The sequence below is a fragment of the Oncorhynchus kisutch genome, unplaced genomic scaffold, assembly GCF_002021735.2.
Source record: "Oncorhynchus kisutch isolate 150728-3 unplaced genomic scaffold, Okis_V2 scaffold1893, whole genome shotgun sequence".
In the NCBI taxonomy this organism is placed as follows: domain Eukaryota; kingdom Metazoa; phylum Chordata; class Actinopteri; order Salmoniformes; family Salmonidae; genus Oncorhynchus; species Oncorhynchus kisutch.
The window spans coordinates 12787-34318 of NW_022263838.1; the positions used below are offsets into that span (position 1 = coordinate 12787).

Here is a 21532-nt window from a genome sequence, read left to right on the forward strand (position 1 = left end):
CAATTCTACAGACAAAGGAATTCTCCGGTTGGAGCATTATTTAAGATTTATTTTAACAACATCCTAAAGATTGATTCTATACATTGTTTGACATGTTTCTACGGACTGTAATGGAACTTTTTGACATTTCGTCTGCTCCTAATGAACACGCTTCGTGAGATTGGATTTGTTTACAAAACTTCAACTTGCATTTCTTTGGGGGGCCGCACAGCCCTCTGTGCTCGCCAGAGGTAGCCTGACTGCCATTAGGTACCGAGAAGAGATCCTCAGACCCCTTGTGAGACCATATGCTGGTGTGGTTGGCCCTGGGTTCCTCCTAATGCAAGACAATGCTAGACCTCATGTGGCTGGAGTGTGTCAGCAGTTCCTGCAAGAGGAAGGCATTGATCCTATGGACTGGCCCGCGCATTCCCCAGACCTGAATCCAATTGAGCACATCTGGGACATCATGTCTCACTCAATCCACCACAGACTGTCCAGGAGTTGGCGGATGCTTTAGTCCAGGAGGAGATCCCTCAGGAGACCATCCGCCATCTCATCAGGAGCATGCCCAGGCGTTGTAGAGGTCATGGTTTTCCACTTTAATTTTGAGTGTGATTCCAAATCCAGACCTCCATGGGTTGATACATTTGATTTCCATTGATCATTTTTGTGTGATTATGTTGTCAGCACATTCAACTGTGTAAAGAAAAAAGTATTTAATAAGAACATTTCATTCATTCAGATCTAGGCTGTTATTTTAGTGTTCCCTTTTTTTGAGCAGTGTATATTAGAAAGATTGAAAATGTATAGGGTGAAGTTGGCAATGATTATGTAGAGTTATTATTATTATTATAGAGATAATTGCAGAGTTTTATAAAATATATAAAAGTTTTTAGCACCTATATTATTGGAAGTTTATCAATATATGGAGGATAATAATAATGTTTCAGAATCTATGGTGACAGGGCTGATAATGATTTTATATAAAAATAAGGGGAGCAAATTGAAACTGGAGAATTATAGGCCAATTAGTTTATTAAATTCAGATTATAAGGTTTTAACTAAGATACTGGCAAATAGAATGAAGCAAGTTTTAAATGATATTATAGCACCTACACAGAATTATAGTGTGCCTGGTAGAGATATTGCTGATCTAATTGTATTAATTGTATGATAAATAAAATGGTTAAGCATAGATTTAAATAAAGCTTTTGATAGGGTGGAACATGATTTTATGTTTAGGGTAATGGATAAATATGGTTTTGGTAATACAATAATAGGATGGATAAAATTATTTAAGGCGGCAAAAAGTAGGGAAATGTGTAATGGGGTTTTTACTGATTATTTTATTCTTGAGAGATCTGTGAGACAGGGGTGCCCTTTATCAGCTTTATTATTTGTTTTATCGGTAGAACCTTTGGCAGCATTTCTGAAAAAAAGATCTTATAAATTGTGTACAGACTCCACAAGGACGTTTTAGTTTGATTCATCAAGACGCAGATGATACCACAATAACAGTTAGAGATGAGGGAAGTGTAAAAAGGGTGATGGAGTGTTTTAAAGTATATGGACAAGCATCAGGTGCAAAGGTTAACATGGAGAAGTCAGTAGTAATGAGTAAGATTAATGAGGGGAAATGTACTTTTAAGGTGGTAAAAGATTATTAAGATGTTAGGAGTGAAGGAAATGGAAGCTAGGGATTTGACATGGAGTGGTGTAATAAAGTTAGGAAGGTGGTAAATATGTAGAGGTGGGTAGTCTTTGAAATTAAAAGGGAAAGTAATTGTAATAAATTCATTGATGTCAATTTTTATTTATGTAATGAACGTTTCGGATATGCCAGAATGGGTTTTATCTGAAATGAATAAGATTTTAGTAATTTTTTTATGGGATGGGAAGGGGGTGAAAAATCGCTTGAAGTTGGTAGATTTAAGTGTAAGGAAAACAGCAATTAGAGTAAAAATGGAAATGTTAGGTAATATACTTTTGTTTTATAGAGAAGTATTTGAGGATTGGGGGCAGTTTTTACCAAATATTTATTATGAATGTACCATTTTAGAAAATATTTTAAATCAGCCTATATTTTTAAATCCTAAGTGTAATATGTTTTGTAAATATTTTATGAGGCCTGTAATTTTCATCATAGGTACACTTTCAACTATGACCGACAAAATGAGAAAAAAAATCCAGATAATCACATTGTAGGATTTTTAATGAATTTATTTGCAAATGATGGTGGAAAATAATTATTTGGTCACCTACAAACAAGCAAGATTTCTGGCTCTCACAGACCTGTAACTTCTTTAAGAGGCTCCTCTGTCCTCCACTCGTTACCTGTATTAATGGCACCTGTTTGAACTTGTTATCAGTATAAAAGACACCTGTCCACAACCTCAAACAGTCACACTCCAAACTCCACTATGGCCAAGACCAAAGAGCTGTCAAAGGACACCAGACCTAGTGAATGACCTGCAGAAAGCTGGGACCAAAGTAACAAAGCCTACCATCAGTAACACACTACGCCGCCAGGGACTAAAATCCTGCAGTGCCAGACGTATCCCCCTGCTTAAGCCAGTACATGTCCAGGCCCGTCTGAAGTTTGCTAGAGAGCATTTGGATGATCCAGAAGAAGATTGGGAGAATGTCATATGGTCAGATGAAACCAAAATGTTACTTTTTGGTAACTCAACTCGTCGTGTTTGGAGGACAAAGATGTGATTTTGGAGCATGCGGGCATCGATCCCACTACCTCACGCATGCAAAGTATTTGAGCTAATTCCCCAGCCGTTTGGAAATTCCGCAAGAAGCAACCAAGAGGGTCCAGTCTTGTCAGGCTATGCTGTTGGTTGACTTGTTAGTTTACGCTCCAGCACTTGCAGAGGCTCGGTGCATCTCAACAATTGCATCCAATAGCTAGTGGCCGGTTAGCTCACTTGGTTAGAGCGTGGTGCTAATAACGCCAAGGTCATGGGTTCGATCCCCGTACTGGCTATGATATACTTTTTGACTGTCAAAATTGTGAGTCACATGCATGTGAATTGTCAAGGTTGCCACAGAATTGAATTTAGTGAATTGCCAAAATAGCTCAGTTGGGACATTGTTAGAATGAAGATCTAAAGGTCCCTGGTTCGATCCCGGGTTTCGGCATTTGTATTTGTTCTTTCCTTCTGCTCTGGCCTCAAGGAAACTATCCACAGCTTTGTTTGTGGGCCTCAATGGTGTGTGCTACGCTGCTCCTCTGAAAGTAAGTAATGTCTTTCTTTTTCATCTGACATTTTGACATCAGTGTTACAGGAAAGTTGCTTGTCATTGTTACATGACAGTAGGTTGTCCTAATAGGTTGGTTCAGAATATGGCCATTTTTGACATGAATTTAAAAATGCCTCAGATAGGACCAAAAAAGTGTCTGGAGCTATCCGTCAGGGTAAGAGTGACAACAGGTTTCCACATGTCAAAATGGGGGAAATCTTAGAAAATGGCTTAATGGTTATTCATGAGAATCGTGAGAATCGTGAGTGTATCATGGGATCTCACCTGAAATCTGTGGCTTGACTACAAACCTGTAACCTATGCTACTGTGGCCTATAGAGCTAGAAGGATGGATAACCAGGTGTGTAAAGGTGTGAGGTGGGATCCTATCCCAAATGGACAACTAATCCCTATGTACTTGTGGAGATCTGAGAGGATATGATTGGTATAAGAAACACTACTCAACTTCAACCTCCAGAGGGGTCAAGAAAATTCAATTTCGTTGTCGGCAGGATTCGAACCTGCGCAGGAAGATCCTAATGGATTTCTAGTCCATCGCCTTAACCACTCGGCCACGACAACATTCTTGTCAGCAGTGAATGGGCCACCAGGCATAGCCTACAGAAAGTGATAATTTTACAACTGAAAGACAATAAAGTAACTCATTAACTCATTATAATGCAATAAAATGAATTGTTCCCCTCATTCATTATTAAGTACAGATGTTTTCTAATTTCCTTGATCTTTGGTCAGCTCCAGAAGGTTTTCATTTGAGAGTGTTTATTATAAATTGTTATTTCATCATCTTATTATTACTGCTAAGCAGCATGACTCCTGAGAGGCACTAAACAACTGTCAGAAGTGGGATTTGAACCCACGCCTCCATGGGAGACTGCGACCTGAACGCAGCGCCTTAGACCGCTCGGCCATCCTGACTACAGCACAGTACCTGGGTATCGGGTTAAAGATTATGGGGTAAAAGTAGAAATAGGCACAGCAACGCAATCACCACAGAGACCAGTAAATGTATGCACGATACCGACTTGCACTTTCAATAGTCATTTGTTTTTATCAATGAAAAACTCCAGTCATTGATTTAACCTCAATATGGCCTTCAATGGAAAAGAGTAGTAAATCGTCATTGAATGAACGCTAAACTGGCCTCAGAATATGGCCATTCTGATATAAATGATAAAATTCCTCAGATAAGACCGAAAAAGTGTCTGTAAATATCAGCAATCATCAGGGTAAGAGTGACAACAGGTCCACATGGGGGAAATCTTAACAAATGGCTTAATGGGTATTTTCAACGCAATCGTGTTATTATTTATTTTTAGGGTTTAACAAGGCAGCTCACCTGTGACCTGTGGCTTGACTTTAGATGTGGCCAGTTCGATTACCCTGCAGACTTTAAGAGTGTCTTCAGAATATGGCCATTTTGACATGAATTAAAAAATGCCTCAGATAGGACCAAAAAAGTGTCTGGAGCTATCCGTCAGGGTAAGAGTGACAACAGGTTTCCACATGTCAAAATGGGGGAAATCTTAGAAAATGGCTTAATGGTTATTCATGAGAATCGTGTTGTTGTATTGTTGAGTGTATCATGGGATCTCACCTGAAATCTGTGGCTTGACTACAAACCTGTAACCTATGCTACTGTGGCCTATAGAGCTAGAAGGATGGATAACCAGGTGTGTAAAGGTGTGAGGTGGGATCCTATCCCAAATGGACAACTAATCCCTATGTACTTGTGGAGATCTGAGAGGATATGATTGGTATAAGAAACACGACTAAACTTCAACCTCCGGAGGGGTCAAGAAAATTCAACTTCGTTGTCGGCAGGATTCGAACCTGCGCAGGAAGATCCTAATGGATTTCTAGTCCATCGCCTTAACCACTCGGCCACGACAACAGTCTTGTCAGCAGTGAATGGGCCACCAGGCATAGCCTACAGAAAGTGATAATTTTACAACTGAAAGACAATGCAGTACCTCATTAACTCATTATAATGCAATAAAATGAATTGTTCCCCTCATTCATTATTAAGTACAGCTGTTTTCTAATTTCCTTGATCTTTGGTCAGCTCCAGAAGGTTTTCATTTGAGAGTGTTTATTATAAATTGTTATTTTATCATCTTATTATTACTGCTAAGCAGCATGACTCCTGAGAGGCACTAAACAACTGTCAGAAGTGGGATTTGAACCCACGCCTCCATGGGAGACTGCGACCTGAACGCAGCGCCTTAGACCGCTCGGCAATCCTGACTACAGCACAGTACCTGGGTATCGGGTTAAAGAGTATGGGGTAAAAGTAGAAATAGGCACAGCAACGCAATCACCACAGAGACCAGTAAATTTATGCACGATACCGACTTGCACTTTCAATAGTCATTTGTTTTTATCAATGAAAAACTCCAGTCATTGATTTAACCTCAATATGGCCTTCAATGGAAAAGAGTAGTAAATCGTCATTGAATGAACGCTAAACTGGCCTTAGAATATGACCATTCTGATATAAATGATAAAATTCCTCAGATAAGACCGAAAAAGTGTCTGTAAATATCAGCAATCATCAGGGTAAGAGTGACAACAGGTCCACATGGGGGAAATCTTAACAAATGGCTTAATGGGTATTTTCAACGCAATCGTGTTATTATTTATTTTTAGGGTTTAACAAGGCAGCTCACCTGTGACCTGTGGCTTGACTTTAGATGTGGCAACTTCGATTACCCTGCAGACGATATTTTTGTTCTTCCCGCCAATACAATCCACTGACAACGACCGACGAGTTGTGCGTTCTGAGATGCTTTTTGTTATTCGCCTGTTTGTGGCCCGCTTGTGAAATTGCGCGATTCTTGCAATTCTCTTTCAGCCTCTCATCAACTAGCTGTTTTTGCAGAATATTAAAAATACGAAAGTTATTCACTACTCATATTAACTAGGTATCATTTACATTACCTTAAGTCATTTATTTTTCAACTGGATTTTACAAAGGTGCATGACATGCAGGCGCTAAAAAGTTGTCAGGAGTGGGTTTCAAACCATGCCTAAAGGGGAGTCTGCGACCTGAATGACTTAATGGTTATTTTCAATGCAATCGTATTTTTACTTTTTCTTTTAGGGTTTAACAAGGTTTCTCACCAATGACTTTAGATGTGGCCAGTTCGATTACCCTGCAGACTTTAAGAGTGTCCATTTTGACATGAATTTAAAAATGCCTCAGATAGGACCAAAAAAGTGTCTGGAGCTATCCGTCAGGAGTGACAACAGATTTCCACATTTGAAAATGAGGGAAATCTTAGCAAATGGCTTAATGGTTATTCATGAGAATCGTGTTGTTGTATTGTTGATGCACAATTGAGAGCATCCTGTCGGGCTGTATCACTGCCTGGTACGGCAACTGCTCCGCCCACAACCGTAAGGCTCTCCAGAGGGTAGTGAGGTCTGCACAACGCATCACCGGGGGCAAACTACCTGCCCTACAGGACACCTACACCACCCGATGTCACAGGAAGGCCATAAAGATCATCAAGGACAACAACCACCTGAGCCACTGCCTGTTCACCCCGCTATCATCCAGAAGGCGAGGTCAGTACAGGTGCATCAAAGCTGGGACTGAGAGACTGAAAAACAGCTTCTATCTCAAGGCCATCAGACTGTTAAACAGCCACCACTAACATTGAGTGGCTGCTGCCAACACACTGACTCAACTCCAGCCACTTTAATAATGGGAATTGATGGGAAATGATGTAAAATATATCACTAGCCACTTTAAACAATGCTACCTAATATAATGTTTACATACCCTACATTATTCATCTCATATGTATACGTATATACTGTACTCTATATCATCTACTGTATCCTTATGTAATACATGTATCACTAGCCACTTTAACTATGCCACTTCGTTTACATACTCATCTCATATGTATATACTGCACTCAATACCATCTACTGTATCTTGCCTATGCCGCTCTGTACCATCACTCATTCATATATCTTTATGTACATATTCTTTATCCCCTTACACTTGTGTCTATAAGGTAGTAGTTTTGGAATTGTTAGCTAGATTACTTGTTGGTTATTACTGCATTGTCTGAACTAGAAGCACAAGCATTTCGCTACACTCGCACTAACATCTGCTAACCATGTGTTTGTGACAAATAAAATTTGATTTGATTTGAGTGTATCATGGGATCTCACCTGAAATCTGTGGCTTGACTACAAACCTGTAACCTATGCTACTGTGGCCTATAGAGCTAGAAGGATGGATAACCAGGTGTGTAAAGGTGTGAGGTGGGATAGATGGCCTGCAGTCCTATCCCAAATGGACAACTAATCCCTATGTACTTGTGGAGATCTGAGAGGATGTGATTGGTATAAGAAACACGACTAAACTTCCACCTTTTACCCAAAACAACTAATGACATGTAAAACCAACTCAGAAATCCCTAACAAATGGATTCTTGATAAAAAAATATCCTAGACTATATCCAGTACAAGTCAGCTACTCAGTAAACATAGTCTATGTGACTCTTAAATGTAAAACATACACTCTCACTCAATGTAAATCACCTTCTTCTCTCACTCAGTTCGACACAAAGCTAAAACAAAACCTTTCCTAACGTGATAATATCTGGACAAAGTTGTTAAATAGCATGTTATTACATATTGTGTATATATTTGAACGTTTGAAGTGCTGTTACATACCTGTAATAGTAAAAGAACAGACACAGTTTACCTCTGTAAAGTTCTGGTCCTTATTCTGCAGATGGTGAGCACTTGACCAGAACTTAATGTTTCTCCTGCTACAACAGTGCAACAGCGCCATCTATTGGCCTGATGGACTGCTGACGATAAAGTATGTAGAAAATCCCATTAAGATTCATTAAGACAAATACAGAAACAATTAGGGGGGATAAATAATAAATGGGTGTCTGTTTTTAGTGACTTTGTTTTCAACCCATTACACATGCACAATCATACATGTGCATTTAAAGCATTATTAAGATCCTTGAGTGTGGAACTGCAGGGCGTTTACGCAAAAAACACATGAATTTCACATGTGAACACGGGAAGTGTTCCAAAAACATGTTTTAATGTAATCTTATGTGAAGATAATGTGATAACATGTAAAGCAACATGTGATTACATTAAACGACACATGTGAAAATGTGATCACGTTGTGTTCCAAAACATGTTTTCACATGATTTCACATAAAATGTCAGTTGAAATCATGTGGTTTTTCTGTAAGGGCAGGAATATAAGATGCATTTTGATGTTATGTTTGATGTTACACGATCTTGAAAATGTAATGTTCTTTGAGGTTCTTCCATGTATTTTCCATTTTACTTTCCCTCAGTCCTTTTCACTTTCCTTGTCAAAACAAGCTCTGTCCCCATCAAGACTTATTCAGCTTCTGATGGATTTTAAACCATTCAACAAATAGTTTTATAATGAAGAGTAGACCCAAGTAAACACCCTGGAGTCTTTACACACACATTGAAAGGCAAATATCTCCAATTTGGACTCATCAGACCAAAGGACAGATTTCCACCAGTCTAAGGTCCATTGCTCGTGTTTCTTGGTCCAAGCAAGTCTCTTCTTATTATTGGAGTCCGTCCTTTAGTAGTGGTTTCAATGGAGCAATTCGACCATGAAGTCCTGATTCATGCAGTCTCCTCTGAACAGTGCATGTTGAGATGTGTGTGTTTCTTGAACTCTGTGAAGAATGTATTTGGGCTCCAATCTGAGGTGCAGTTAACTCTACTGAATTTATCCTCTGCAGCAAAGGTAACTCTGGGTCTTCCTCATGAGAGCCAGTTTCATCATAGCGGTTCATGGTTTTTGCGACTGCACTAGAAGAATCTTTCAAAGTTCTTGAAATATTCCGTATTGACTCACCTTCATGACTTAAGTAACAATGTTGTTTCTCTTTGCTTATTTGAGCGGTTCTTGGCATAATATGGACTTGGTCTTTTACCAAATAGGGATATCTTCTGAAAACCATCCCTACCTTGTCACAACACAACCTGTTGGTTCAAACGCTCTAAGAAGGAAAGAAATTCCACAAATTAACTTTTAAGAAGGTACACCTGTTAATTGAAAAACATTCCAGGTGACTACCTCATGAAAAGGTTGGAGAGAATGCCAAGAGTGTGCAAAGTGGTCAAGGAAAAGGATGGCTACTTCAAAGATTCTCAAATATAAAATATATTTTGATTTGTTTAACACTTTTTTCTTACTACGTGATTCCAATTGTGCTATTTCATAGTTTTGATGTCTTCACTATTATTTTAAAATGTAAACAATTGTAAAAATAAAGAAAAACCCTTAAATGAGTAGGTGAATCCAGGTTAACGCTATAATCCCTTATGGATGTCACTAGTTAAATCCACTTAAATTAGTATAGATAAAGAGGAGGAGACAGGTTAAAAAAATATTGTAAGGCTTGAGACAATTGAGACATGGATTGTGTATGTGTGTCATTCAGAGGGTGAATGGGCTAGACCAAATATTGAAGTCCTTTTGAACAGAGTATGGTAGAATTTTGTGTCAAGAACTGCCATGCTGTTGGGTTTTTCACACTCAACACTTTTCCCTGAGTATCAACAATGGTCCACCACCAAGGGGGGGGGAACTCAATAGGAAGGTGTTCTTAATGTGTTGTTCTCAGAGCCTGAGGGTCACAACTGGTATGAGGTCAGACGTTACACACACATACTATTGACTAGGAGCATTAAGATCCTTCCATTGACCGATTGTTTGTTATGTCATTGCATTGGTCACTGATTTTGAATGCTTGTTTTGTTGTCGTAGGGCTGGGAGGAGGACCTGCTGCCTGAGGAGAGGGAGGTTCCTCTGCTAAAGTGAGTTCCTCTAAATGTCTGTGTAGTCTGGGCTTGTCAGATGTGGAAGGATAGTGGTCATAATGCTGTTATCCCCCATTGACTCTAATGGTTGACATGCTTCATTCCCTCCCTTTCACAGCCTCTACCTTACCACCAAGAGAGTGGAGGACATCGCCCTGAGGCTCGTCTCCCAGCGCCAGGCCTTCACTGTGAGTGGACCCACTTTTCTTTTTCTCTCTGTGACTTCTTGTTCTCCTTGAGGAAGATGTATCACCCTAACTCTTCCCTCTTTCCTAGACCCTGCTTGGTTCCACCCTGAGCAGGAACCATCTGTTTGTGGCGGGAAAGGTCCTCCTGGGCGCTTTGGTTCAGGCCAACCACATGGTAACTCACTAACTCATTCTCTTTCAAGGGAATTAGAGCATCCCTAAGGGGAAATGTGTTCTGTTCACTAAGATGCTATTTTCATTGTCATAGGACGAGGCCAAATTCATTCGTACCTATAACGACTTTGTGGACTACCTGAGTGACCCCTCCAAGCGGAATGACATTGAGAGGGAGCTGGCTGAGGCAAAGTTGAGTTCATTAACTCTTTCAAGTCTCACTGAGTTCTTCCACATGCATGTCTTTTATACATCACAGTAGCTGATATTTATGAAATCATTCCTATTTTCTCCAAACGTGTTTTCTTGTCCTAGATCCATCATGTGAACATGATAGATGTCCTCTTTGAGCTGGTGCTGTTTGGGTTGATGACAGCTCAGAAGTCCCTGATGGTGGTAAGTAGCATCTCACTGGTGCATGTTTTGATCTCTCTCTATTAGCAGTTTCACTTAAATTCCTCTTCTCTTCTCTCCTCCTTTGTTTCCTTTAGCACCCTGGTGGGTTCGTGGAGCGTCTGTACGCTCTCCTGTACTCCTTCCTGCCCACTGCTGCCAACATGGAGCCAGAGGCTGACAGATACCTGCTGCTGCTCAATGTAAGAGTCAAGAGGTTACTTCCTGTTTACTTCCTTATCCATGGTTAACCAGGTCCCAATGCCATTTTAGGGGGAGTATTTCTAATTGTCTCTCTCCTCTTGATAAGCTAGTACCTCAGAGCCATTTTCTATGTGTTGTGTGGTGTTCTCTACAGGGCGGGCTGATGGCTCTGCTAGATGACATGTTTGGCCAGCAGCTGGCCTGGTACTTTAACCCAGAGTCTCTGGTCACTGAGCTCTCCAGCCTCCTGGAGTACCACTTGGAGAACCTCATGGCCAGCATGTAGTCCTACTGCAGGGACCATACTCCTTTCTCCTTCTCTCTCTCTTTTGAAGGAATTGAGGACTTGAAGTGCTTTGTTGAACCCTGATTAGTTAACACCCATTAATTTAATGTATTCTCTTGTTTTCTCTCCCCACAGGATTCTTGTGACACTTTGCCACCCAACAGGGATCTAGACACCAATGCACTACATTACTTTGCACTGAATTTGACATTTTTAAAATAAAATAAGTTGTAGTTCAAAAACATTTTTGTTTCTGTCTTTTCATCTATTTGATTTTATGACTATTTCCTCTTCCTGGAGGTATAATGCATATATTAGAATATTACATGAACAATGATGCTTTATTATCTGCATATGGAAATAAAAAACAATGTTTAGTTGATTTACAGATACTACAGGCCCTCACTTATATGGTTTTGTACTGTGATATGTGATAATGTACTATTTAAAAACATGTAGGATGACATACACTGAGTGCACAAAACATTAGGAACATCTTCTTAATATTGAGTTGCACAACCTTTTTCCCTCAGAACAGCCTCATTTCGTCTGGGCATGGACTCTACAAGCTGCCCTAAGTGTTCCACAAGGGTGCTGCCCATGTTGTGTCAAGTTGGCTGGACGTCCTTTGGGTGGTGGACCATTCTTGATACACATGGGAAACTGTTGAGCATGAAAAAAACAGCAGTGTTGCAGTGCTTGACACACTTAACCCGGTGCGCCTGGCACCTACTAACATACCCCGTTCAAAGGCAGTTAAATCTTTTCTCTTGCCAAATCACCCTCTGAATGACACACACAATCCGTGTCTCAATTCTCTCAAGGTTTTAAAATATTTCTTTAACTCCCCTTCATCCACTGAAGTGGATTCAACAAGTGACATCAATAAGGGGTCATAGCTTTCACTTGGTCAGTCTATGTCATGGAAAGAGCAGGTGTCCTCAATGTTTTGTATTATCAGTGTGTGTAGTAACCTGGTACAGTATGAAGTATACCACTAGAGGGGATAATTGCTTCAGTCTTGAATGTTACTTCTCACTATCCCTACATTAACAGTCTGCCATTGTAGACTCCGGTAACTTGGGTATCTTCGTTTTTTTATATTTGCCATTAATGTCTGAACCATTTACCATCTTTCCCACTGAAACCAGTAAATCAGACTGTTAAACAGCCACCACTAACATTGATTGGCTGCTGCCAACACACTGACTCAACTCCAGCCACTTTAATAATGGGAATTGATGGAAAATATATCACTAGCCACTTTAAAAAATGCTACTTAATATAATGTTTACATACCTTACATTATTCATCTCATATGTATATGTATATACTGTACTCTATATCATCTACTGCATCTTTATGTAATACATGTATCACTAGCCACTTTAAACTATGCCACTTTGTTTACATACCCTACATTACTCATCTCATATATATATAAACTGTACTCGATACCATCTACTGCATCTTGCCTATGCCGTTCTGTACCATCACTCATTCATATATCTTTATGTACACATTCTTATCCCTTTACACTTGTGTGTATAAGGTAGTAGTTTTGGAATTGTTAGGTTAGATTACTCGTTGGTTATTACTGCATTGTCGGAACTAGAAGCACAAGCATTTCGCTACACACGCATTAACATCTGCTAACCATGTGTATGTGACAAATACATTTGATTTGATTTGTTAGTGTTCATGTGAGAGGGTGTAGTAGTGCATACTGACCATTAGTTGGATCATAGTGTGGGTGGTGGAGTTTATGCAGGAACACAGAGGGTAGAGGCATTCTCCATCACAGTAGAAGGCAGAGTAACCCGTAGGAGCCAATACCCAGTCATAATGGAGAGAAATACCATAGAAATCAAAAGACAAGATGAATGACTAGAATAGACTCTTTCAATGAGAAATACATGATAAAGAATGCAAAGAACATACTCTACAATGCACATCCTACACAAATGCCTTGCTTCCCTAAAAATACTAACTGTGTGTTACAGCAGATAACGTAGTACAATGTTAGCTCATGATTATTTATTCAGTACAATGAGTAGTTAAGAGAGATATAATCTCACCTTCCAGCCTTGTTCACTGAATCTCACAGATATCTCACATGTCTCTTACAAGCCTGACGCCCACTGTTGACATGGCTGTGATCTGAAAGGGACCAAAAAATATGTTATGAACCAGGAAAGACTAATGTACACTTTGGATGCATTGGATTTTAAATTAAATGTAAATGCAACTTAAGCAATTTTGTAATTGGGATGAACTATCCCTTTAAACTGTATAAAACAAGTTTAACTACAAGACGAAAAACCAGTGTTGTCCCCTGACCTTGTATGTATACTGGGCAAGGGCAGGTCGTATTTGGGCTTCTTCTTATTGGGGGTTGGGTTTCAGGGCGCGTGGGGGGCGACAGGGGGCCTGGCTGGCCCTGAAGAAGTTGGTTAGATGAGTACTTGAAGGCTTATATCTATATTTTGGAATGTTGGATGTTGATTTCGGGAGGCTTCCATCATGGAAAAGGGACCAGACCACTTTTTTTGTTAGTTAACCTAAACGAATCACCACCCTCGACAGAAGAACAACAGTTGACTGCTATTTAAGTAGTGATTTGACTGTCAAATCCATGTATTGGTGTGTGGCCATTGACTTTTATGGAGAGACCGCCCCAAATTTTCTGTGCCATTTCCTGGGCATTTCATTAACTCCGTTCTAAGTTCTGCGCATCCCAGCGCTTGGAAAAATCAATGGTAAAAAACACAATATATTGATCTTGAAAGAGTTGCGTAACGGGCTGCAGGGAGGTCAGGCGAAGGATAGCAGAACTGGGTATTAACCGGAGCAGTTTAATGAGGAAAAAACCAAAGGCACCCAGAACAACAGAATATGGGTTGAAATAACCCGTCGCAAACCAGTCTGAAGTGCACATACACTTTACAACAAACAATTCCACACACAGACATGGGGGGAACAGAGGGTTATATACACGTCATGTAATGAGGGAATGTAAACCAGGTGTGTGGGAAAACAAGACAAAACACATGGAAAATGAAAGGTGGATCGTCAATGGCTAGAAGACCAGGACGTCGACCGCCAAACGCAGCCCGAACAAGGAGAGGAACAGACTTCGGTGGAAGTCGTGACAGATCTGTTTAAAACAATCAATCTTGTCATCGTGATCTGAGGTTAACATTTTGTGTAATTCCACTAAGTTTTATAGGGTGAAAATGCAAGCTTGTGTAAGGTAGTAACACAAACTGTCCGCATTAGGGACATTTGCGCGTCAATTGTCAATTTAAGAATATTGTATTCTTTGCCTACTCAAAGTATTACCAAAAGTACATATATTTAAAGGGACATAACACTGAGACCCCTGGACATGGGTGGGGGAATATTTGTGTGACGGCCTAAAATAGGGGCAGAAGCTCACCAGCACCAGCAGTCTCTCCAACCACCCCTGAACGTCAGAGTCATTTAACCATTTAGAGAGTTGAACAAATCCCTGGCACTCTGGACTAGAGCCTCCATAGTCTATGCAGCAACCTGAACATTTCACGTGCCTACCTTTAGGTTTCTCTCAGTACAGTCCATTGTACTGGCCTGTGTGATGTGTAGTAGTTTGATGCATCTTATTACTTTGTTTGTTTGTCACCCGAAAATTCAGTCTCAGCCAATGATTGTTAATATCCTCAATTCCTTACCTGACCCTTACAGACGCAGATGCCTGACCTGAAGACATTCAAACAGCACTTTGAGAGCAAGCATCCCAAGTCCCCAATGCCACCAGAGCTGGTTGATGTTGAGACTTAAAACGATGACACACACAATGGACCTACAGCTGGGGTAAGATGCAGTATACAGTGGGAAGAAATAGTAAGTGAACCCTTTGGAAATACCTGGATTTCTTTTATTTTTGTATTCTTTTTTTTTATACTTAGTTTTTATTGTAGGAACACAAAGAATGTACAAATAAAGCCAAATAAAAGAACAACAACAAGAAAAGATCTGTCAGTTACAGTGCACTTCATACCTTCATCATCATACCATCATATTAGTTACATTGACATCTTTGAATGTCCTTTTCCAAGTACGAAACCCATTTTTCCCAGTATTCTTGACCTCTCTCCTGTTGAGTTCTTAAGGCAAAGGTCATACGGTGTATTTCTTGTACAATGTCTATCCATTGTGTCACTGTGGGAGGGTCTTTTTGTAGCCATTTCCTAGTGATAGCCTTTTTACTGGCTGCCAGTAGGACCTTCAAGAGGTACTTTTCTCTATTGTGTAAGTTATCAGGTATTTCACCCATGTACAAAGAAATTAATGTTTGTTCTATGTCAAATTCCATTATTTTTCCAATGTTAGATCTTATTTCTCCCCAGTAAGTTTCGATTGCGGGGCAAGTCCAAAAGATATGAGAGTGGTCCGCCCTCAATAGACCGCATTCTCTCCAACAAGGGTGTTGTGAGCCAGTCTGTTTTAATTTCAGTTTAGGTGTTATGAAGAAACGTATAACATTCTTCCAACAGAATTCTCTCCATGACCTTGAGTTGGTGGAGCTTTGTTGAGTCTCTAATATATTCAACCATGTTTCATCAGTTATTTCAATGTTAAGTTCCTCCTCCCATTTCTTTTTAAAATAGTTTGTAGAATGTTTCTTTGAGGATTGAATACCCAAGTAGAGATTTGAAATAGTTTTTTCGTTACTCCCCAAGTTGTATGCGTTAGTGAATACTTGGATTAATTTTGGAGGTGCTCGAGGGTCAGTCACTTTTATCTCCCTTACGAAATAGTGTCGTACTTGTAGGTATCTGTAAAAATCTTGTTTATCCAAGCCATGTTTTTTACTTAGGTCCTGGAAGTTATCTAGGTTCCCATTCCTTACAATTGTACTGAATGACATGATGCCTTTCTGCGTCCATTGTTTAAACCTGCTGGCCTGAGTTGCAGGGATGAAGCTGGGGTCGTATGCGGGCCAACTCAGCAGTTTGATCTCTCTGTCTAAATGATTTTGCTTAACTACCCTAAACCATGTCTTCAGAGAGAAATTAATCCACAGATTTTGTCTATTGTATATTTCTTTTACCATCTCCTTATTTCCCAGTACTGACTGTATGGGTATCTCTGTCAGCGTAGTCTCCATGTCTTTCCATTTGGATTCGTATTCTGAATTGCACCAACACACCAGGGGTCTCAATTGGGCTGACACATAATAATCTAAGGCCATACCCCCACAGTTTTTTGGTAACTGTAATGTTGTATATCTAGTTCTTGGTCTCTTACTGTTCCGTTTATCCCATTCCCTAAACTGTTTAGGTGGGATTTCTATGGGAAGTGATTGGAACAAATACAGTAACCTCGGCAGGATGTTCATTTTGATTGTTTCAATTCTACTACTAAGATCTAAGGGAAGTGAATTCCACCTGTCTAGGTCATCATATATTTTCTTGTTAATGTGATCGTAATTCATACAATAAAGTTTGGGTATATCTTTTGGTAAATTTACTCCCAGATATATAATGGATGAATCAAATCAAATCAAATGTATTTATATAGCCCTTCGTACATCAGCTGATATCTCAAAGTGCTGTACAGAAACCCAGCCTAAAACCCCAAACAGCAAGCAAAGCAGGTGTAGAAGCACGGTGGCTAGGAAAAACTCCCTAGAAAGGCCAATACCTAGGAAGAAACCTAGAGAGGAACCAGGCTATGTGGGGTGGCCAGTCCTCTTCTGGCTGTGCCGGGTGGAGATTATAACAGAACATGGCCAAGATGTTCAAATGTTCATAAATGACCAGCATGGTCGAATAATAATAAGGCAGAACAGTTGAAACTGGAGCAGCAGCACAGTCAGGTGGAAGTTGAAACTGGAGCAGCAGCATGGCCAGGTGGACTGGGGACAGCAAGTAGTCATCATGTCAGGTAGTCCTGGGGCATGGTCCTAGGGCTCAGGTCAGTTGAAACTGGAACAGCAGCATGGCCAGGTGGACTGGGGTCAGCAAGGAGTCATCATGTCAGGTAGTCCTGGGGCATGGTCCTAGGGCTCAGGTCCTCCGAGAGAGAGAAAGAAAGAGAGATGGAGAGAATTAGAGAACGCACACTTAGATTCACACAGGACACCGAATAGGACAGGAGAAGTACTCCAGATATAACAAACTGACCCTAGCCCCCCGACACACAAACTACTGCAGCATAAATACTGGAGGCTGAGACAGGAGGGGTCAGGAGACACTGTGGCCCCATCCGAGGACACCACCGGACAGGGCCAAACAGGAAGGATATAACCCCACCCACTTTGCCAAAGCACAGCCCCCACACCACTAGAGGGATATCTTCAACCACCAACTTACCATCCTGAGACAAGGCTGAGTATCGCCCACAAAGATCCCCGCCACGGCACAACCCAAAGGGGGGGCGCCAACCCAGACAGGAATACCACAACAGTGAATCAACCCACTCAGGTGACGCACCCCCTCCAGGGACGGCATGAGAGAGCCCCAGCAAGCCAGTGACTCAGCCCCTGTAATAGGGTTAGAGGCAGAGAATCCCAGTGGAAAGAGGGGAACCGGCCAGGCAGAGACAGCACGGGCGGTTCGTTGCTCCAGAGCCTTTCCGTTCACCTTCCCACTCCTGGGCCAGACTACACTCAATCATATGACCCACTGAAGAGATGAGTCTTCAGTAAAGACTTAAAGGTTGAGACCGAGTTTGCGTCTCTGACATGGGTAGGCAGACCGTTCCATAAAAATGGAGCTCTATAGGAGAAAGCTCTGCCTCCAGCTGTTTTCTTAGAAATTCTAGGGACAATTAGGAGGCCTGCGTCTTGTGACCGTAGCGTACGTGTAGGTATGTACGGCAGGACCAAATCAGAGAGATAGGTAGGAGCAAGCCCATGTAATGCTTTGTAGGTTAGCAGTAAAACCTTGAAATCAGCCCTTGCTTTGACAGGAAGCCAGTGTAGAGAGGCTAGCACTGGAGTAATATGATCAAATTTTTTGGTTCTAGTCAGGATTCTAGCAGCCGTATTTAGCACTAACTGAAGTTTATTTAGTGCTTTATCCGGGTAGCCGGAAAATAGAGCATTGCAGTAGTCTAACCTAGAAGTGACAAAAGAATGGATTAATTTTTCTGCATCATTTTTGGACAGAAAGTTTCTGATTTTTGCAATGTTACGTAGATGGAAAAAAGCTGTCCTCGAAATGGTCTTGATATGTTCTTCAAAAGAGAGATCAGGGTCCAGAGTAACGCCGAGGTCCTTCACAGTTTTATTTGAGACGACTGTACAACCATTAAGATTAATTGTCAGATTCAACAGAAGATCTCTTTGTTTCTTGGGACCTAGAACAAGCATCTCTGTTTTGTCCGAGTTTAATAGTAGAAAGTTTGCAGCCATCCACTTCCTTATGTCTGAAACACATGCTTCTAGCGAGGGCAATTTTGGGGCTTCACCATGTTTCATTGAAATGTACAGCTGTGTGTCATCCGCATAGCAGTGAAAGTTTACATTATGTTTTCGAATAACATCCCCAAGAGGTAAAATATATAGTGAAAACAATAGTGGTCCTAAAACGGAACCTTGAGGAACACCGAAATGTACAGTTGATTTGTCAGAGGACAAACCATTCACAGAGACAAACTGATATCTTTCCGACAGATAAGATCTAAACCAGGCCAGAACATGTCCGTGTAGACCAATTTGGGTTTCCAATCTCTCCAAAAGAATGTGGTGATCGATGGTATCAAAAGCAGCACTAAGGTCTAGGAGCACGAGGACAGATGCAGAGCCTCGGTCCGATGCCATTAAAATGTCATTTACCACCTTCACAAGTGCCGTCTCAGTGCTATGATGGGGTCTAAAACCAGACTGAAGCATTTCGTATACATTGTTTGTCTTCAGGAAGGCAGTGAGTTGCTGCGCAACAGCCTTCTCTAAAATTTTTGAGAGGAATGGAAGATTCGATATAGGCCGATAGTTTTTTATATTTTCTGGGTCAAGGTTTGGCTTTTTCAAGAGAGGCTTTATTACTGCCACTTTTAGTGAGTTTGGTACACATCCAGTGGATAGAGAGCCGTTTATTATGTTCAACATAGGAGGGCCAAGCACAGGAAGCAGCTCTTTCAGTAGTTTAGTTGGAATAGGGTCCAGTATGCAGCTTGAAGGTTTAGAGGCCATGATTATTTTCATCATTGTGTCAAGAGATATAGTACTAAAACACTTGAGCGTCTCTCTTGATCCTAGGTCCTGGCAGAGTTGTGCAGACTCAGGACAACTGAGGTTTGGAGGAATACGCAGGTTTAAAGAGGAGTCCGTAATTTGCTTTCTAATAATCATAATCTTTTCCTCAAAGAAGTTCATGAATTTATCACTGCTAAAGTGAAAGTCATCCTCTCTTGGGGAATGCTGTTTTTTAGTTAGCTTTGCGACAGTATTAAAAAGGAATTTCGGATTGTTCTTATTTTCCTCAATTAAGTTAGAAAAATAGGATGATCGAGCAGCAGTAAGGGCTCTACGGTACTGCACGGTACCGTCCTTCCAAGCTAGTCGGAAGACTTCCAGTTTGGTGTGGCGCCATTTCCGTTCCAATTTTCTGGAAGCTTGCTTCAGAGCTCGGGTATTTTCTGTATACCAGGGAGCTAGTTTCTTATGAGACATTTCTTTAGTTTTTAGGGGTGCAACTGCATCTAGGGTATTGCGCAAGGTTAAATTGAGATCCTCAGTTAGGTGGTTAACTGATTTTTGTCCTCTGGCGTCCTTGGGTAGGCAGAGGGAGTCTGGAAGGACATCAAGGAATCTTTCTGTTGTCTGTGAATTTATAGCACGACTTTTGATGTTCCTTGGTTGGGGTCTAAGCAGATTATTTGTTGCAATTGCAAACGTAATAAAATGGTGGTCCGATAGTCCAGGATTATGAGGAAAAACATTAAGATCCACCACATTTATTCCATGGGACAAAACTAGGTCCAGCGTATGACTGTGACAGTGAGTGGGTCCAGAGACATGTTGGACAAAACCCACTGAGTCGATGATGGCTCCGAAAGCCTTTTGGAGTGGGTCTGTGGACTTTTCCATGTGAATATTAAAGTCACCAAAGATTAGAATATTATCTGCTATGACTACAAGGTTCAATAGGAATTCAGGGAACTCAGTGAGAAACGCTGTATATGGCCAAGGAGGCCTGTAAACAGTAGCTATAAAAAGTGATTGAGTAGGCTGCATAGATTTCATGACTAGAAGCTCAAAAGACGAAAATGTCTTTTTTTTTGTAAATTGAAATTTGCTATCGTAAATGTTAGCAACACCTCCGCCTTTGCGGGATGCACGGGGGATATGGTCACTAGTGTAGCCAGGAGGTGAGGCCTCATTTAAAACAGTAAATTCATCAGGCTTAAGCCATGTTTCAGTCAGGCCAATCACATCAAGATTATGATCAGTGATTAGTTCATTGACTATAATTGCCTTTGAAGTAAGGGATCTAACATTAAGTAGCCCTATTTTGAGATGTGAGGTATCATGATCTCTTTCAGTAATGACAGGAATGGAGGTGGTCTTTATCCTAGTGAGATTGCTAAGGCGAACACCGCCATGTTTAGTTTTGCCCAACCTAGGTCGAGGCACAGACACGGTCTCAATGGTGATAGCTGAGCTGACTACACTGACTGTGCTAGTGGCAGACTCCACTATGCTGGCAGGCTGGCTAACAGCCTGCTGCCTGGCCTGCACCCTATTTCATTGTGGAGCTAGAGGAGTTAGAGCCCTGTCTATGTTGGTAGATAAGATGAGAGCACCCCTCCAGCTAGGATGGAGTCCGTCACTCCTCAGCAGGTCAGGCTTGGTCCTGTTTGTGGGTGAGTCCCAGAAAGAGGGCCAATTATCTACAAATTCTAACTTTTGGGAGGGGCAGAAAACAGTTCTCTGTTGTGCACTTGAGTGAGGACCCAAAAGCGATTTAACAAAAACAGAGTCCTTTAATGTAAAAACACAGGGAAGACATAGATCCTCTTCAGATGTAGAAAATGGCAAAATAGACAACCCTCAGAGAGGGCGACAGATGAAACAGAAAGTCCTTCTGATATTTACAAAAGAGTCCCCTTCTTAGCAGCAGAGGAGAATAGCTGGGTTGCGGCGACAGACTGCTGGTCTCTCTGGGTAGGCGCGGGTCGTAGCGGACAGAGG

At 41.0% G+C, this 21532-nt stretch overlaps 5 non-coding genes across 5 annotated transcripts; 1 reads left to right on the forward strand and 4 right to left on the reverse strand.

The window, feature by feature from the left end:
- Positions 1–2900: 2900 nt before the first annotated feature.
- Positions 2901–2974, forward strand: trnai-aau (transfer RNA isoleucine (anticodon AAU)). Its single transcript has one exon. It is a non-coding gene; the product is annotated as a tRNA-Ile (tRNA).
- Positions 2975–3731: 757 nt separating this feature from the next.
- On the reverse strand, positions 3732–3813 carry trnas-aga (transfer RNA serine (anticodon AGA)). Its single transcript has one exon. It is a non-coding gene; the product is annotated as a tRNA-Ser (tRNA).
- Positions 3814–4084: 271 nt separating this feature from the next.
- Positions 4085–4167, reverse strand: trnal-cag (transfer RNA leucine (anticodon CAG)). The gene has a single exon. It is a non-coding gene; the product is annotated as a tRNA-Leu (tRNA).
- An 894-nt stretch (positions 4168–5061) lies between these two features.
- trnas-aga (transfer RNA serine (anticodon AGA)) lies at positions 5062–5143 on the reverse strand. The gene has a single exon. It is a non-coding gene; the product is annotated as a tRNA-Ser (tRNA).
- A 271-nt stretch (positions 5144–5414) lies between these two features.
- On the reverse strand, positions 5415–5497 carry trnal-cag (transfer RNA leucine (anticodon CAG)). Its single transcript has one exon. It is a non-coding gene; the product is annotated as a tRNA-Leu (tRNA).
- Between the last annotated feature and the right edge of the window lie 16035 nt (positions 5498–21532).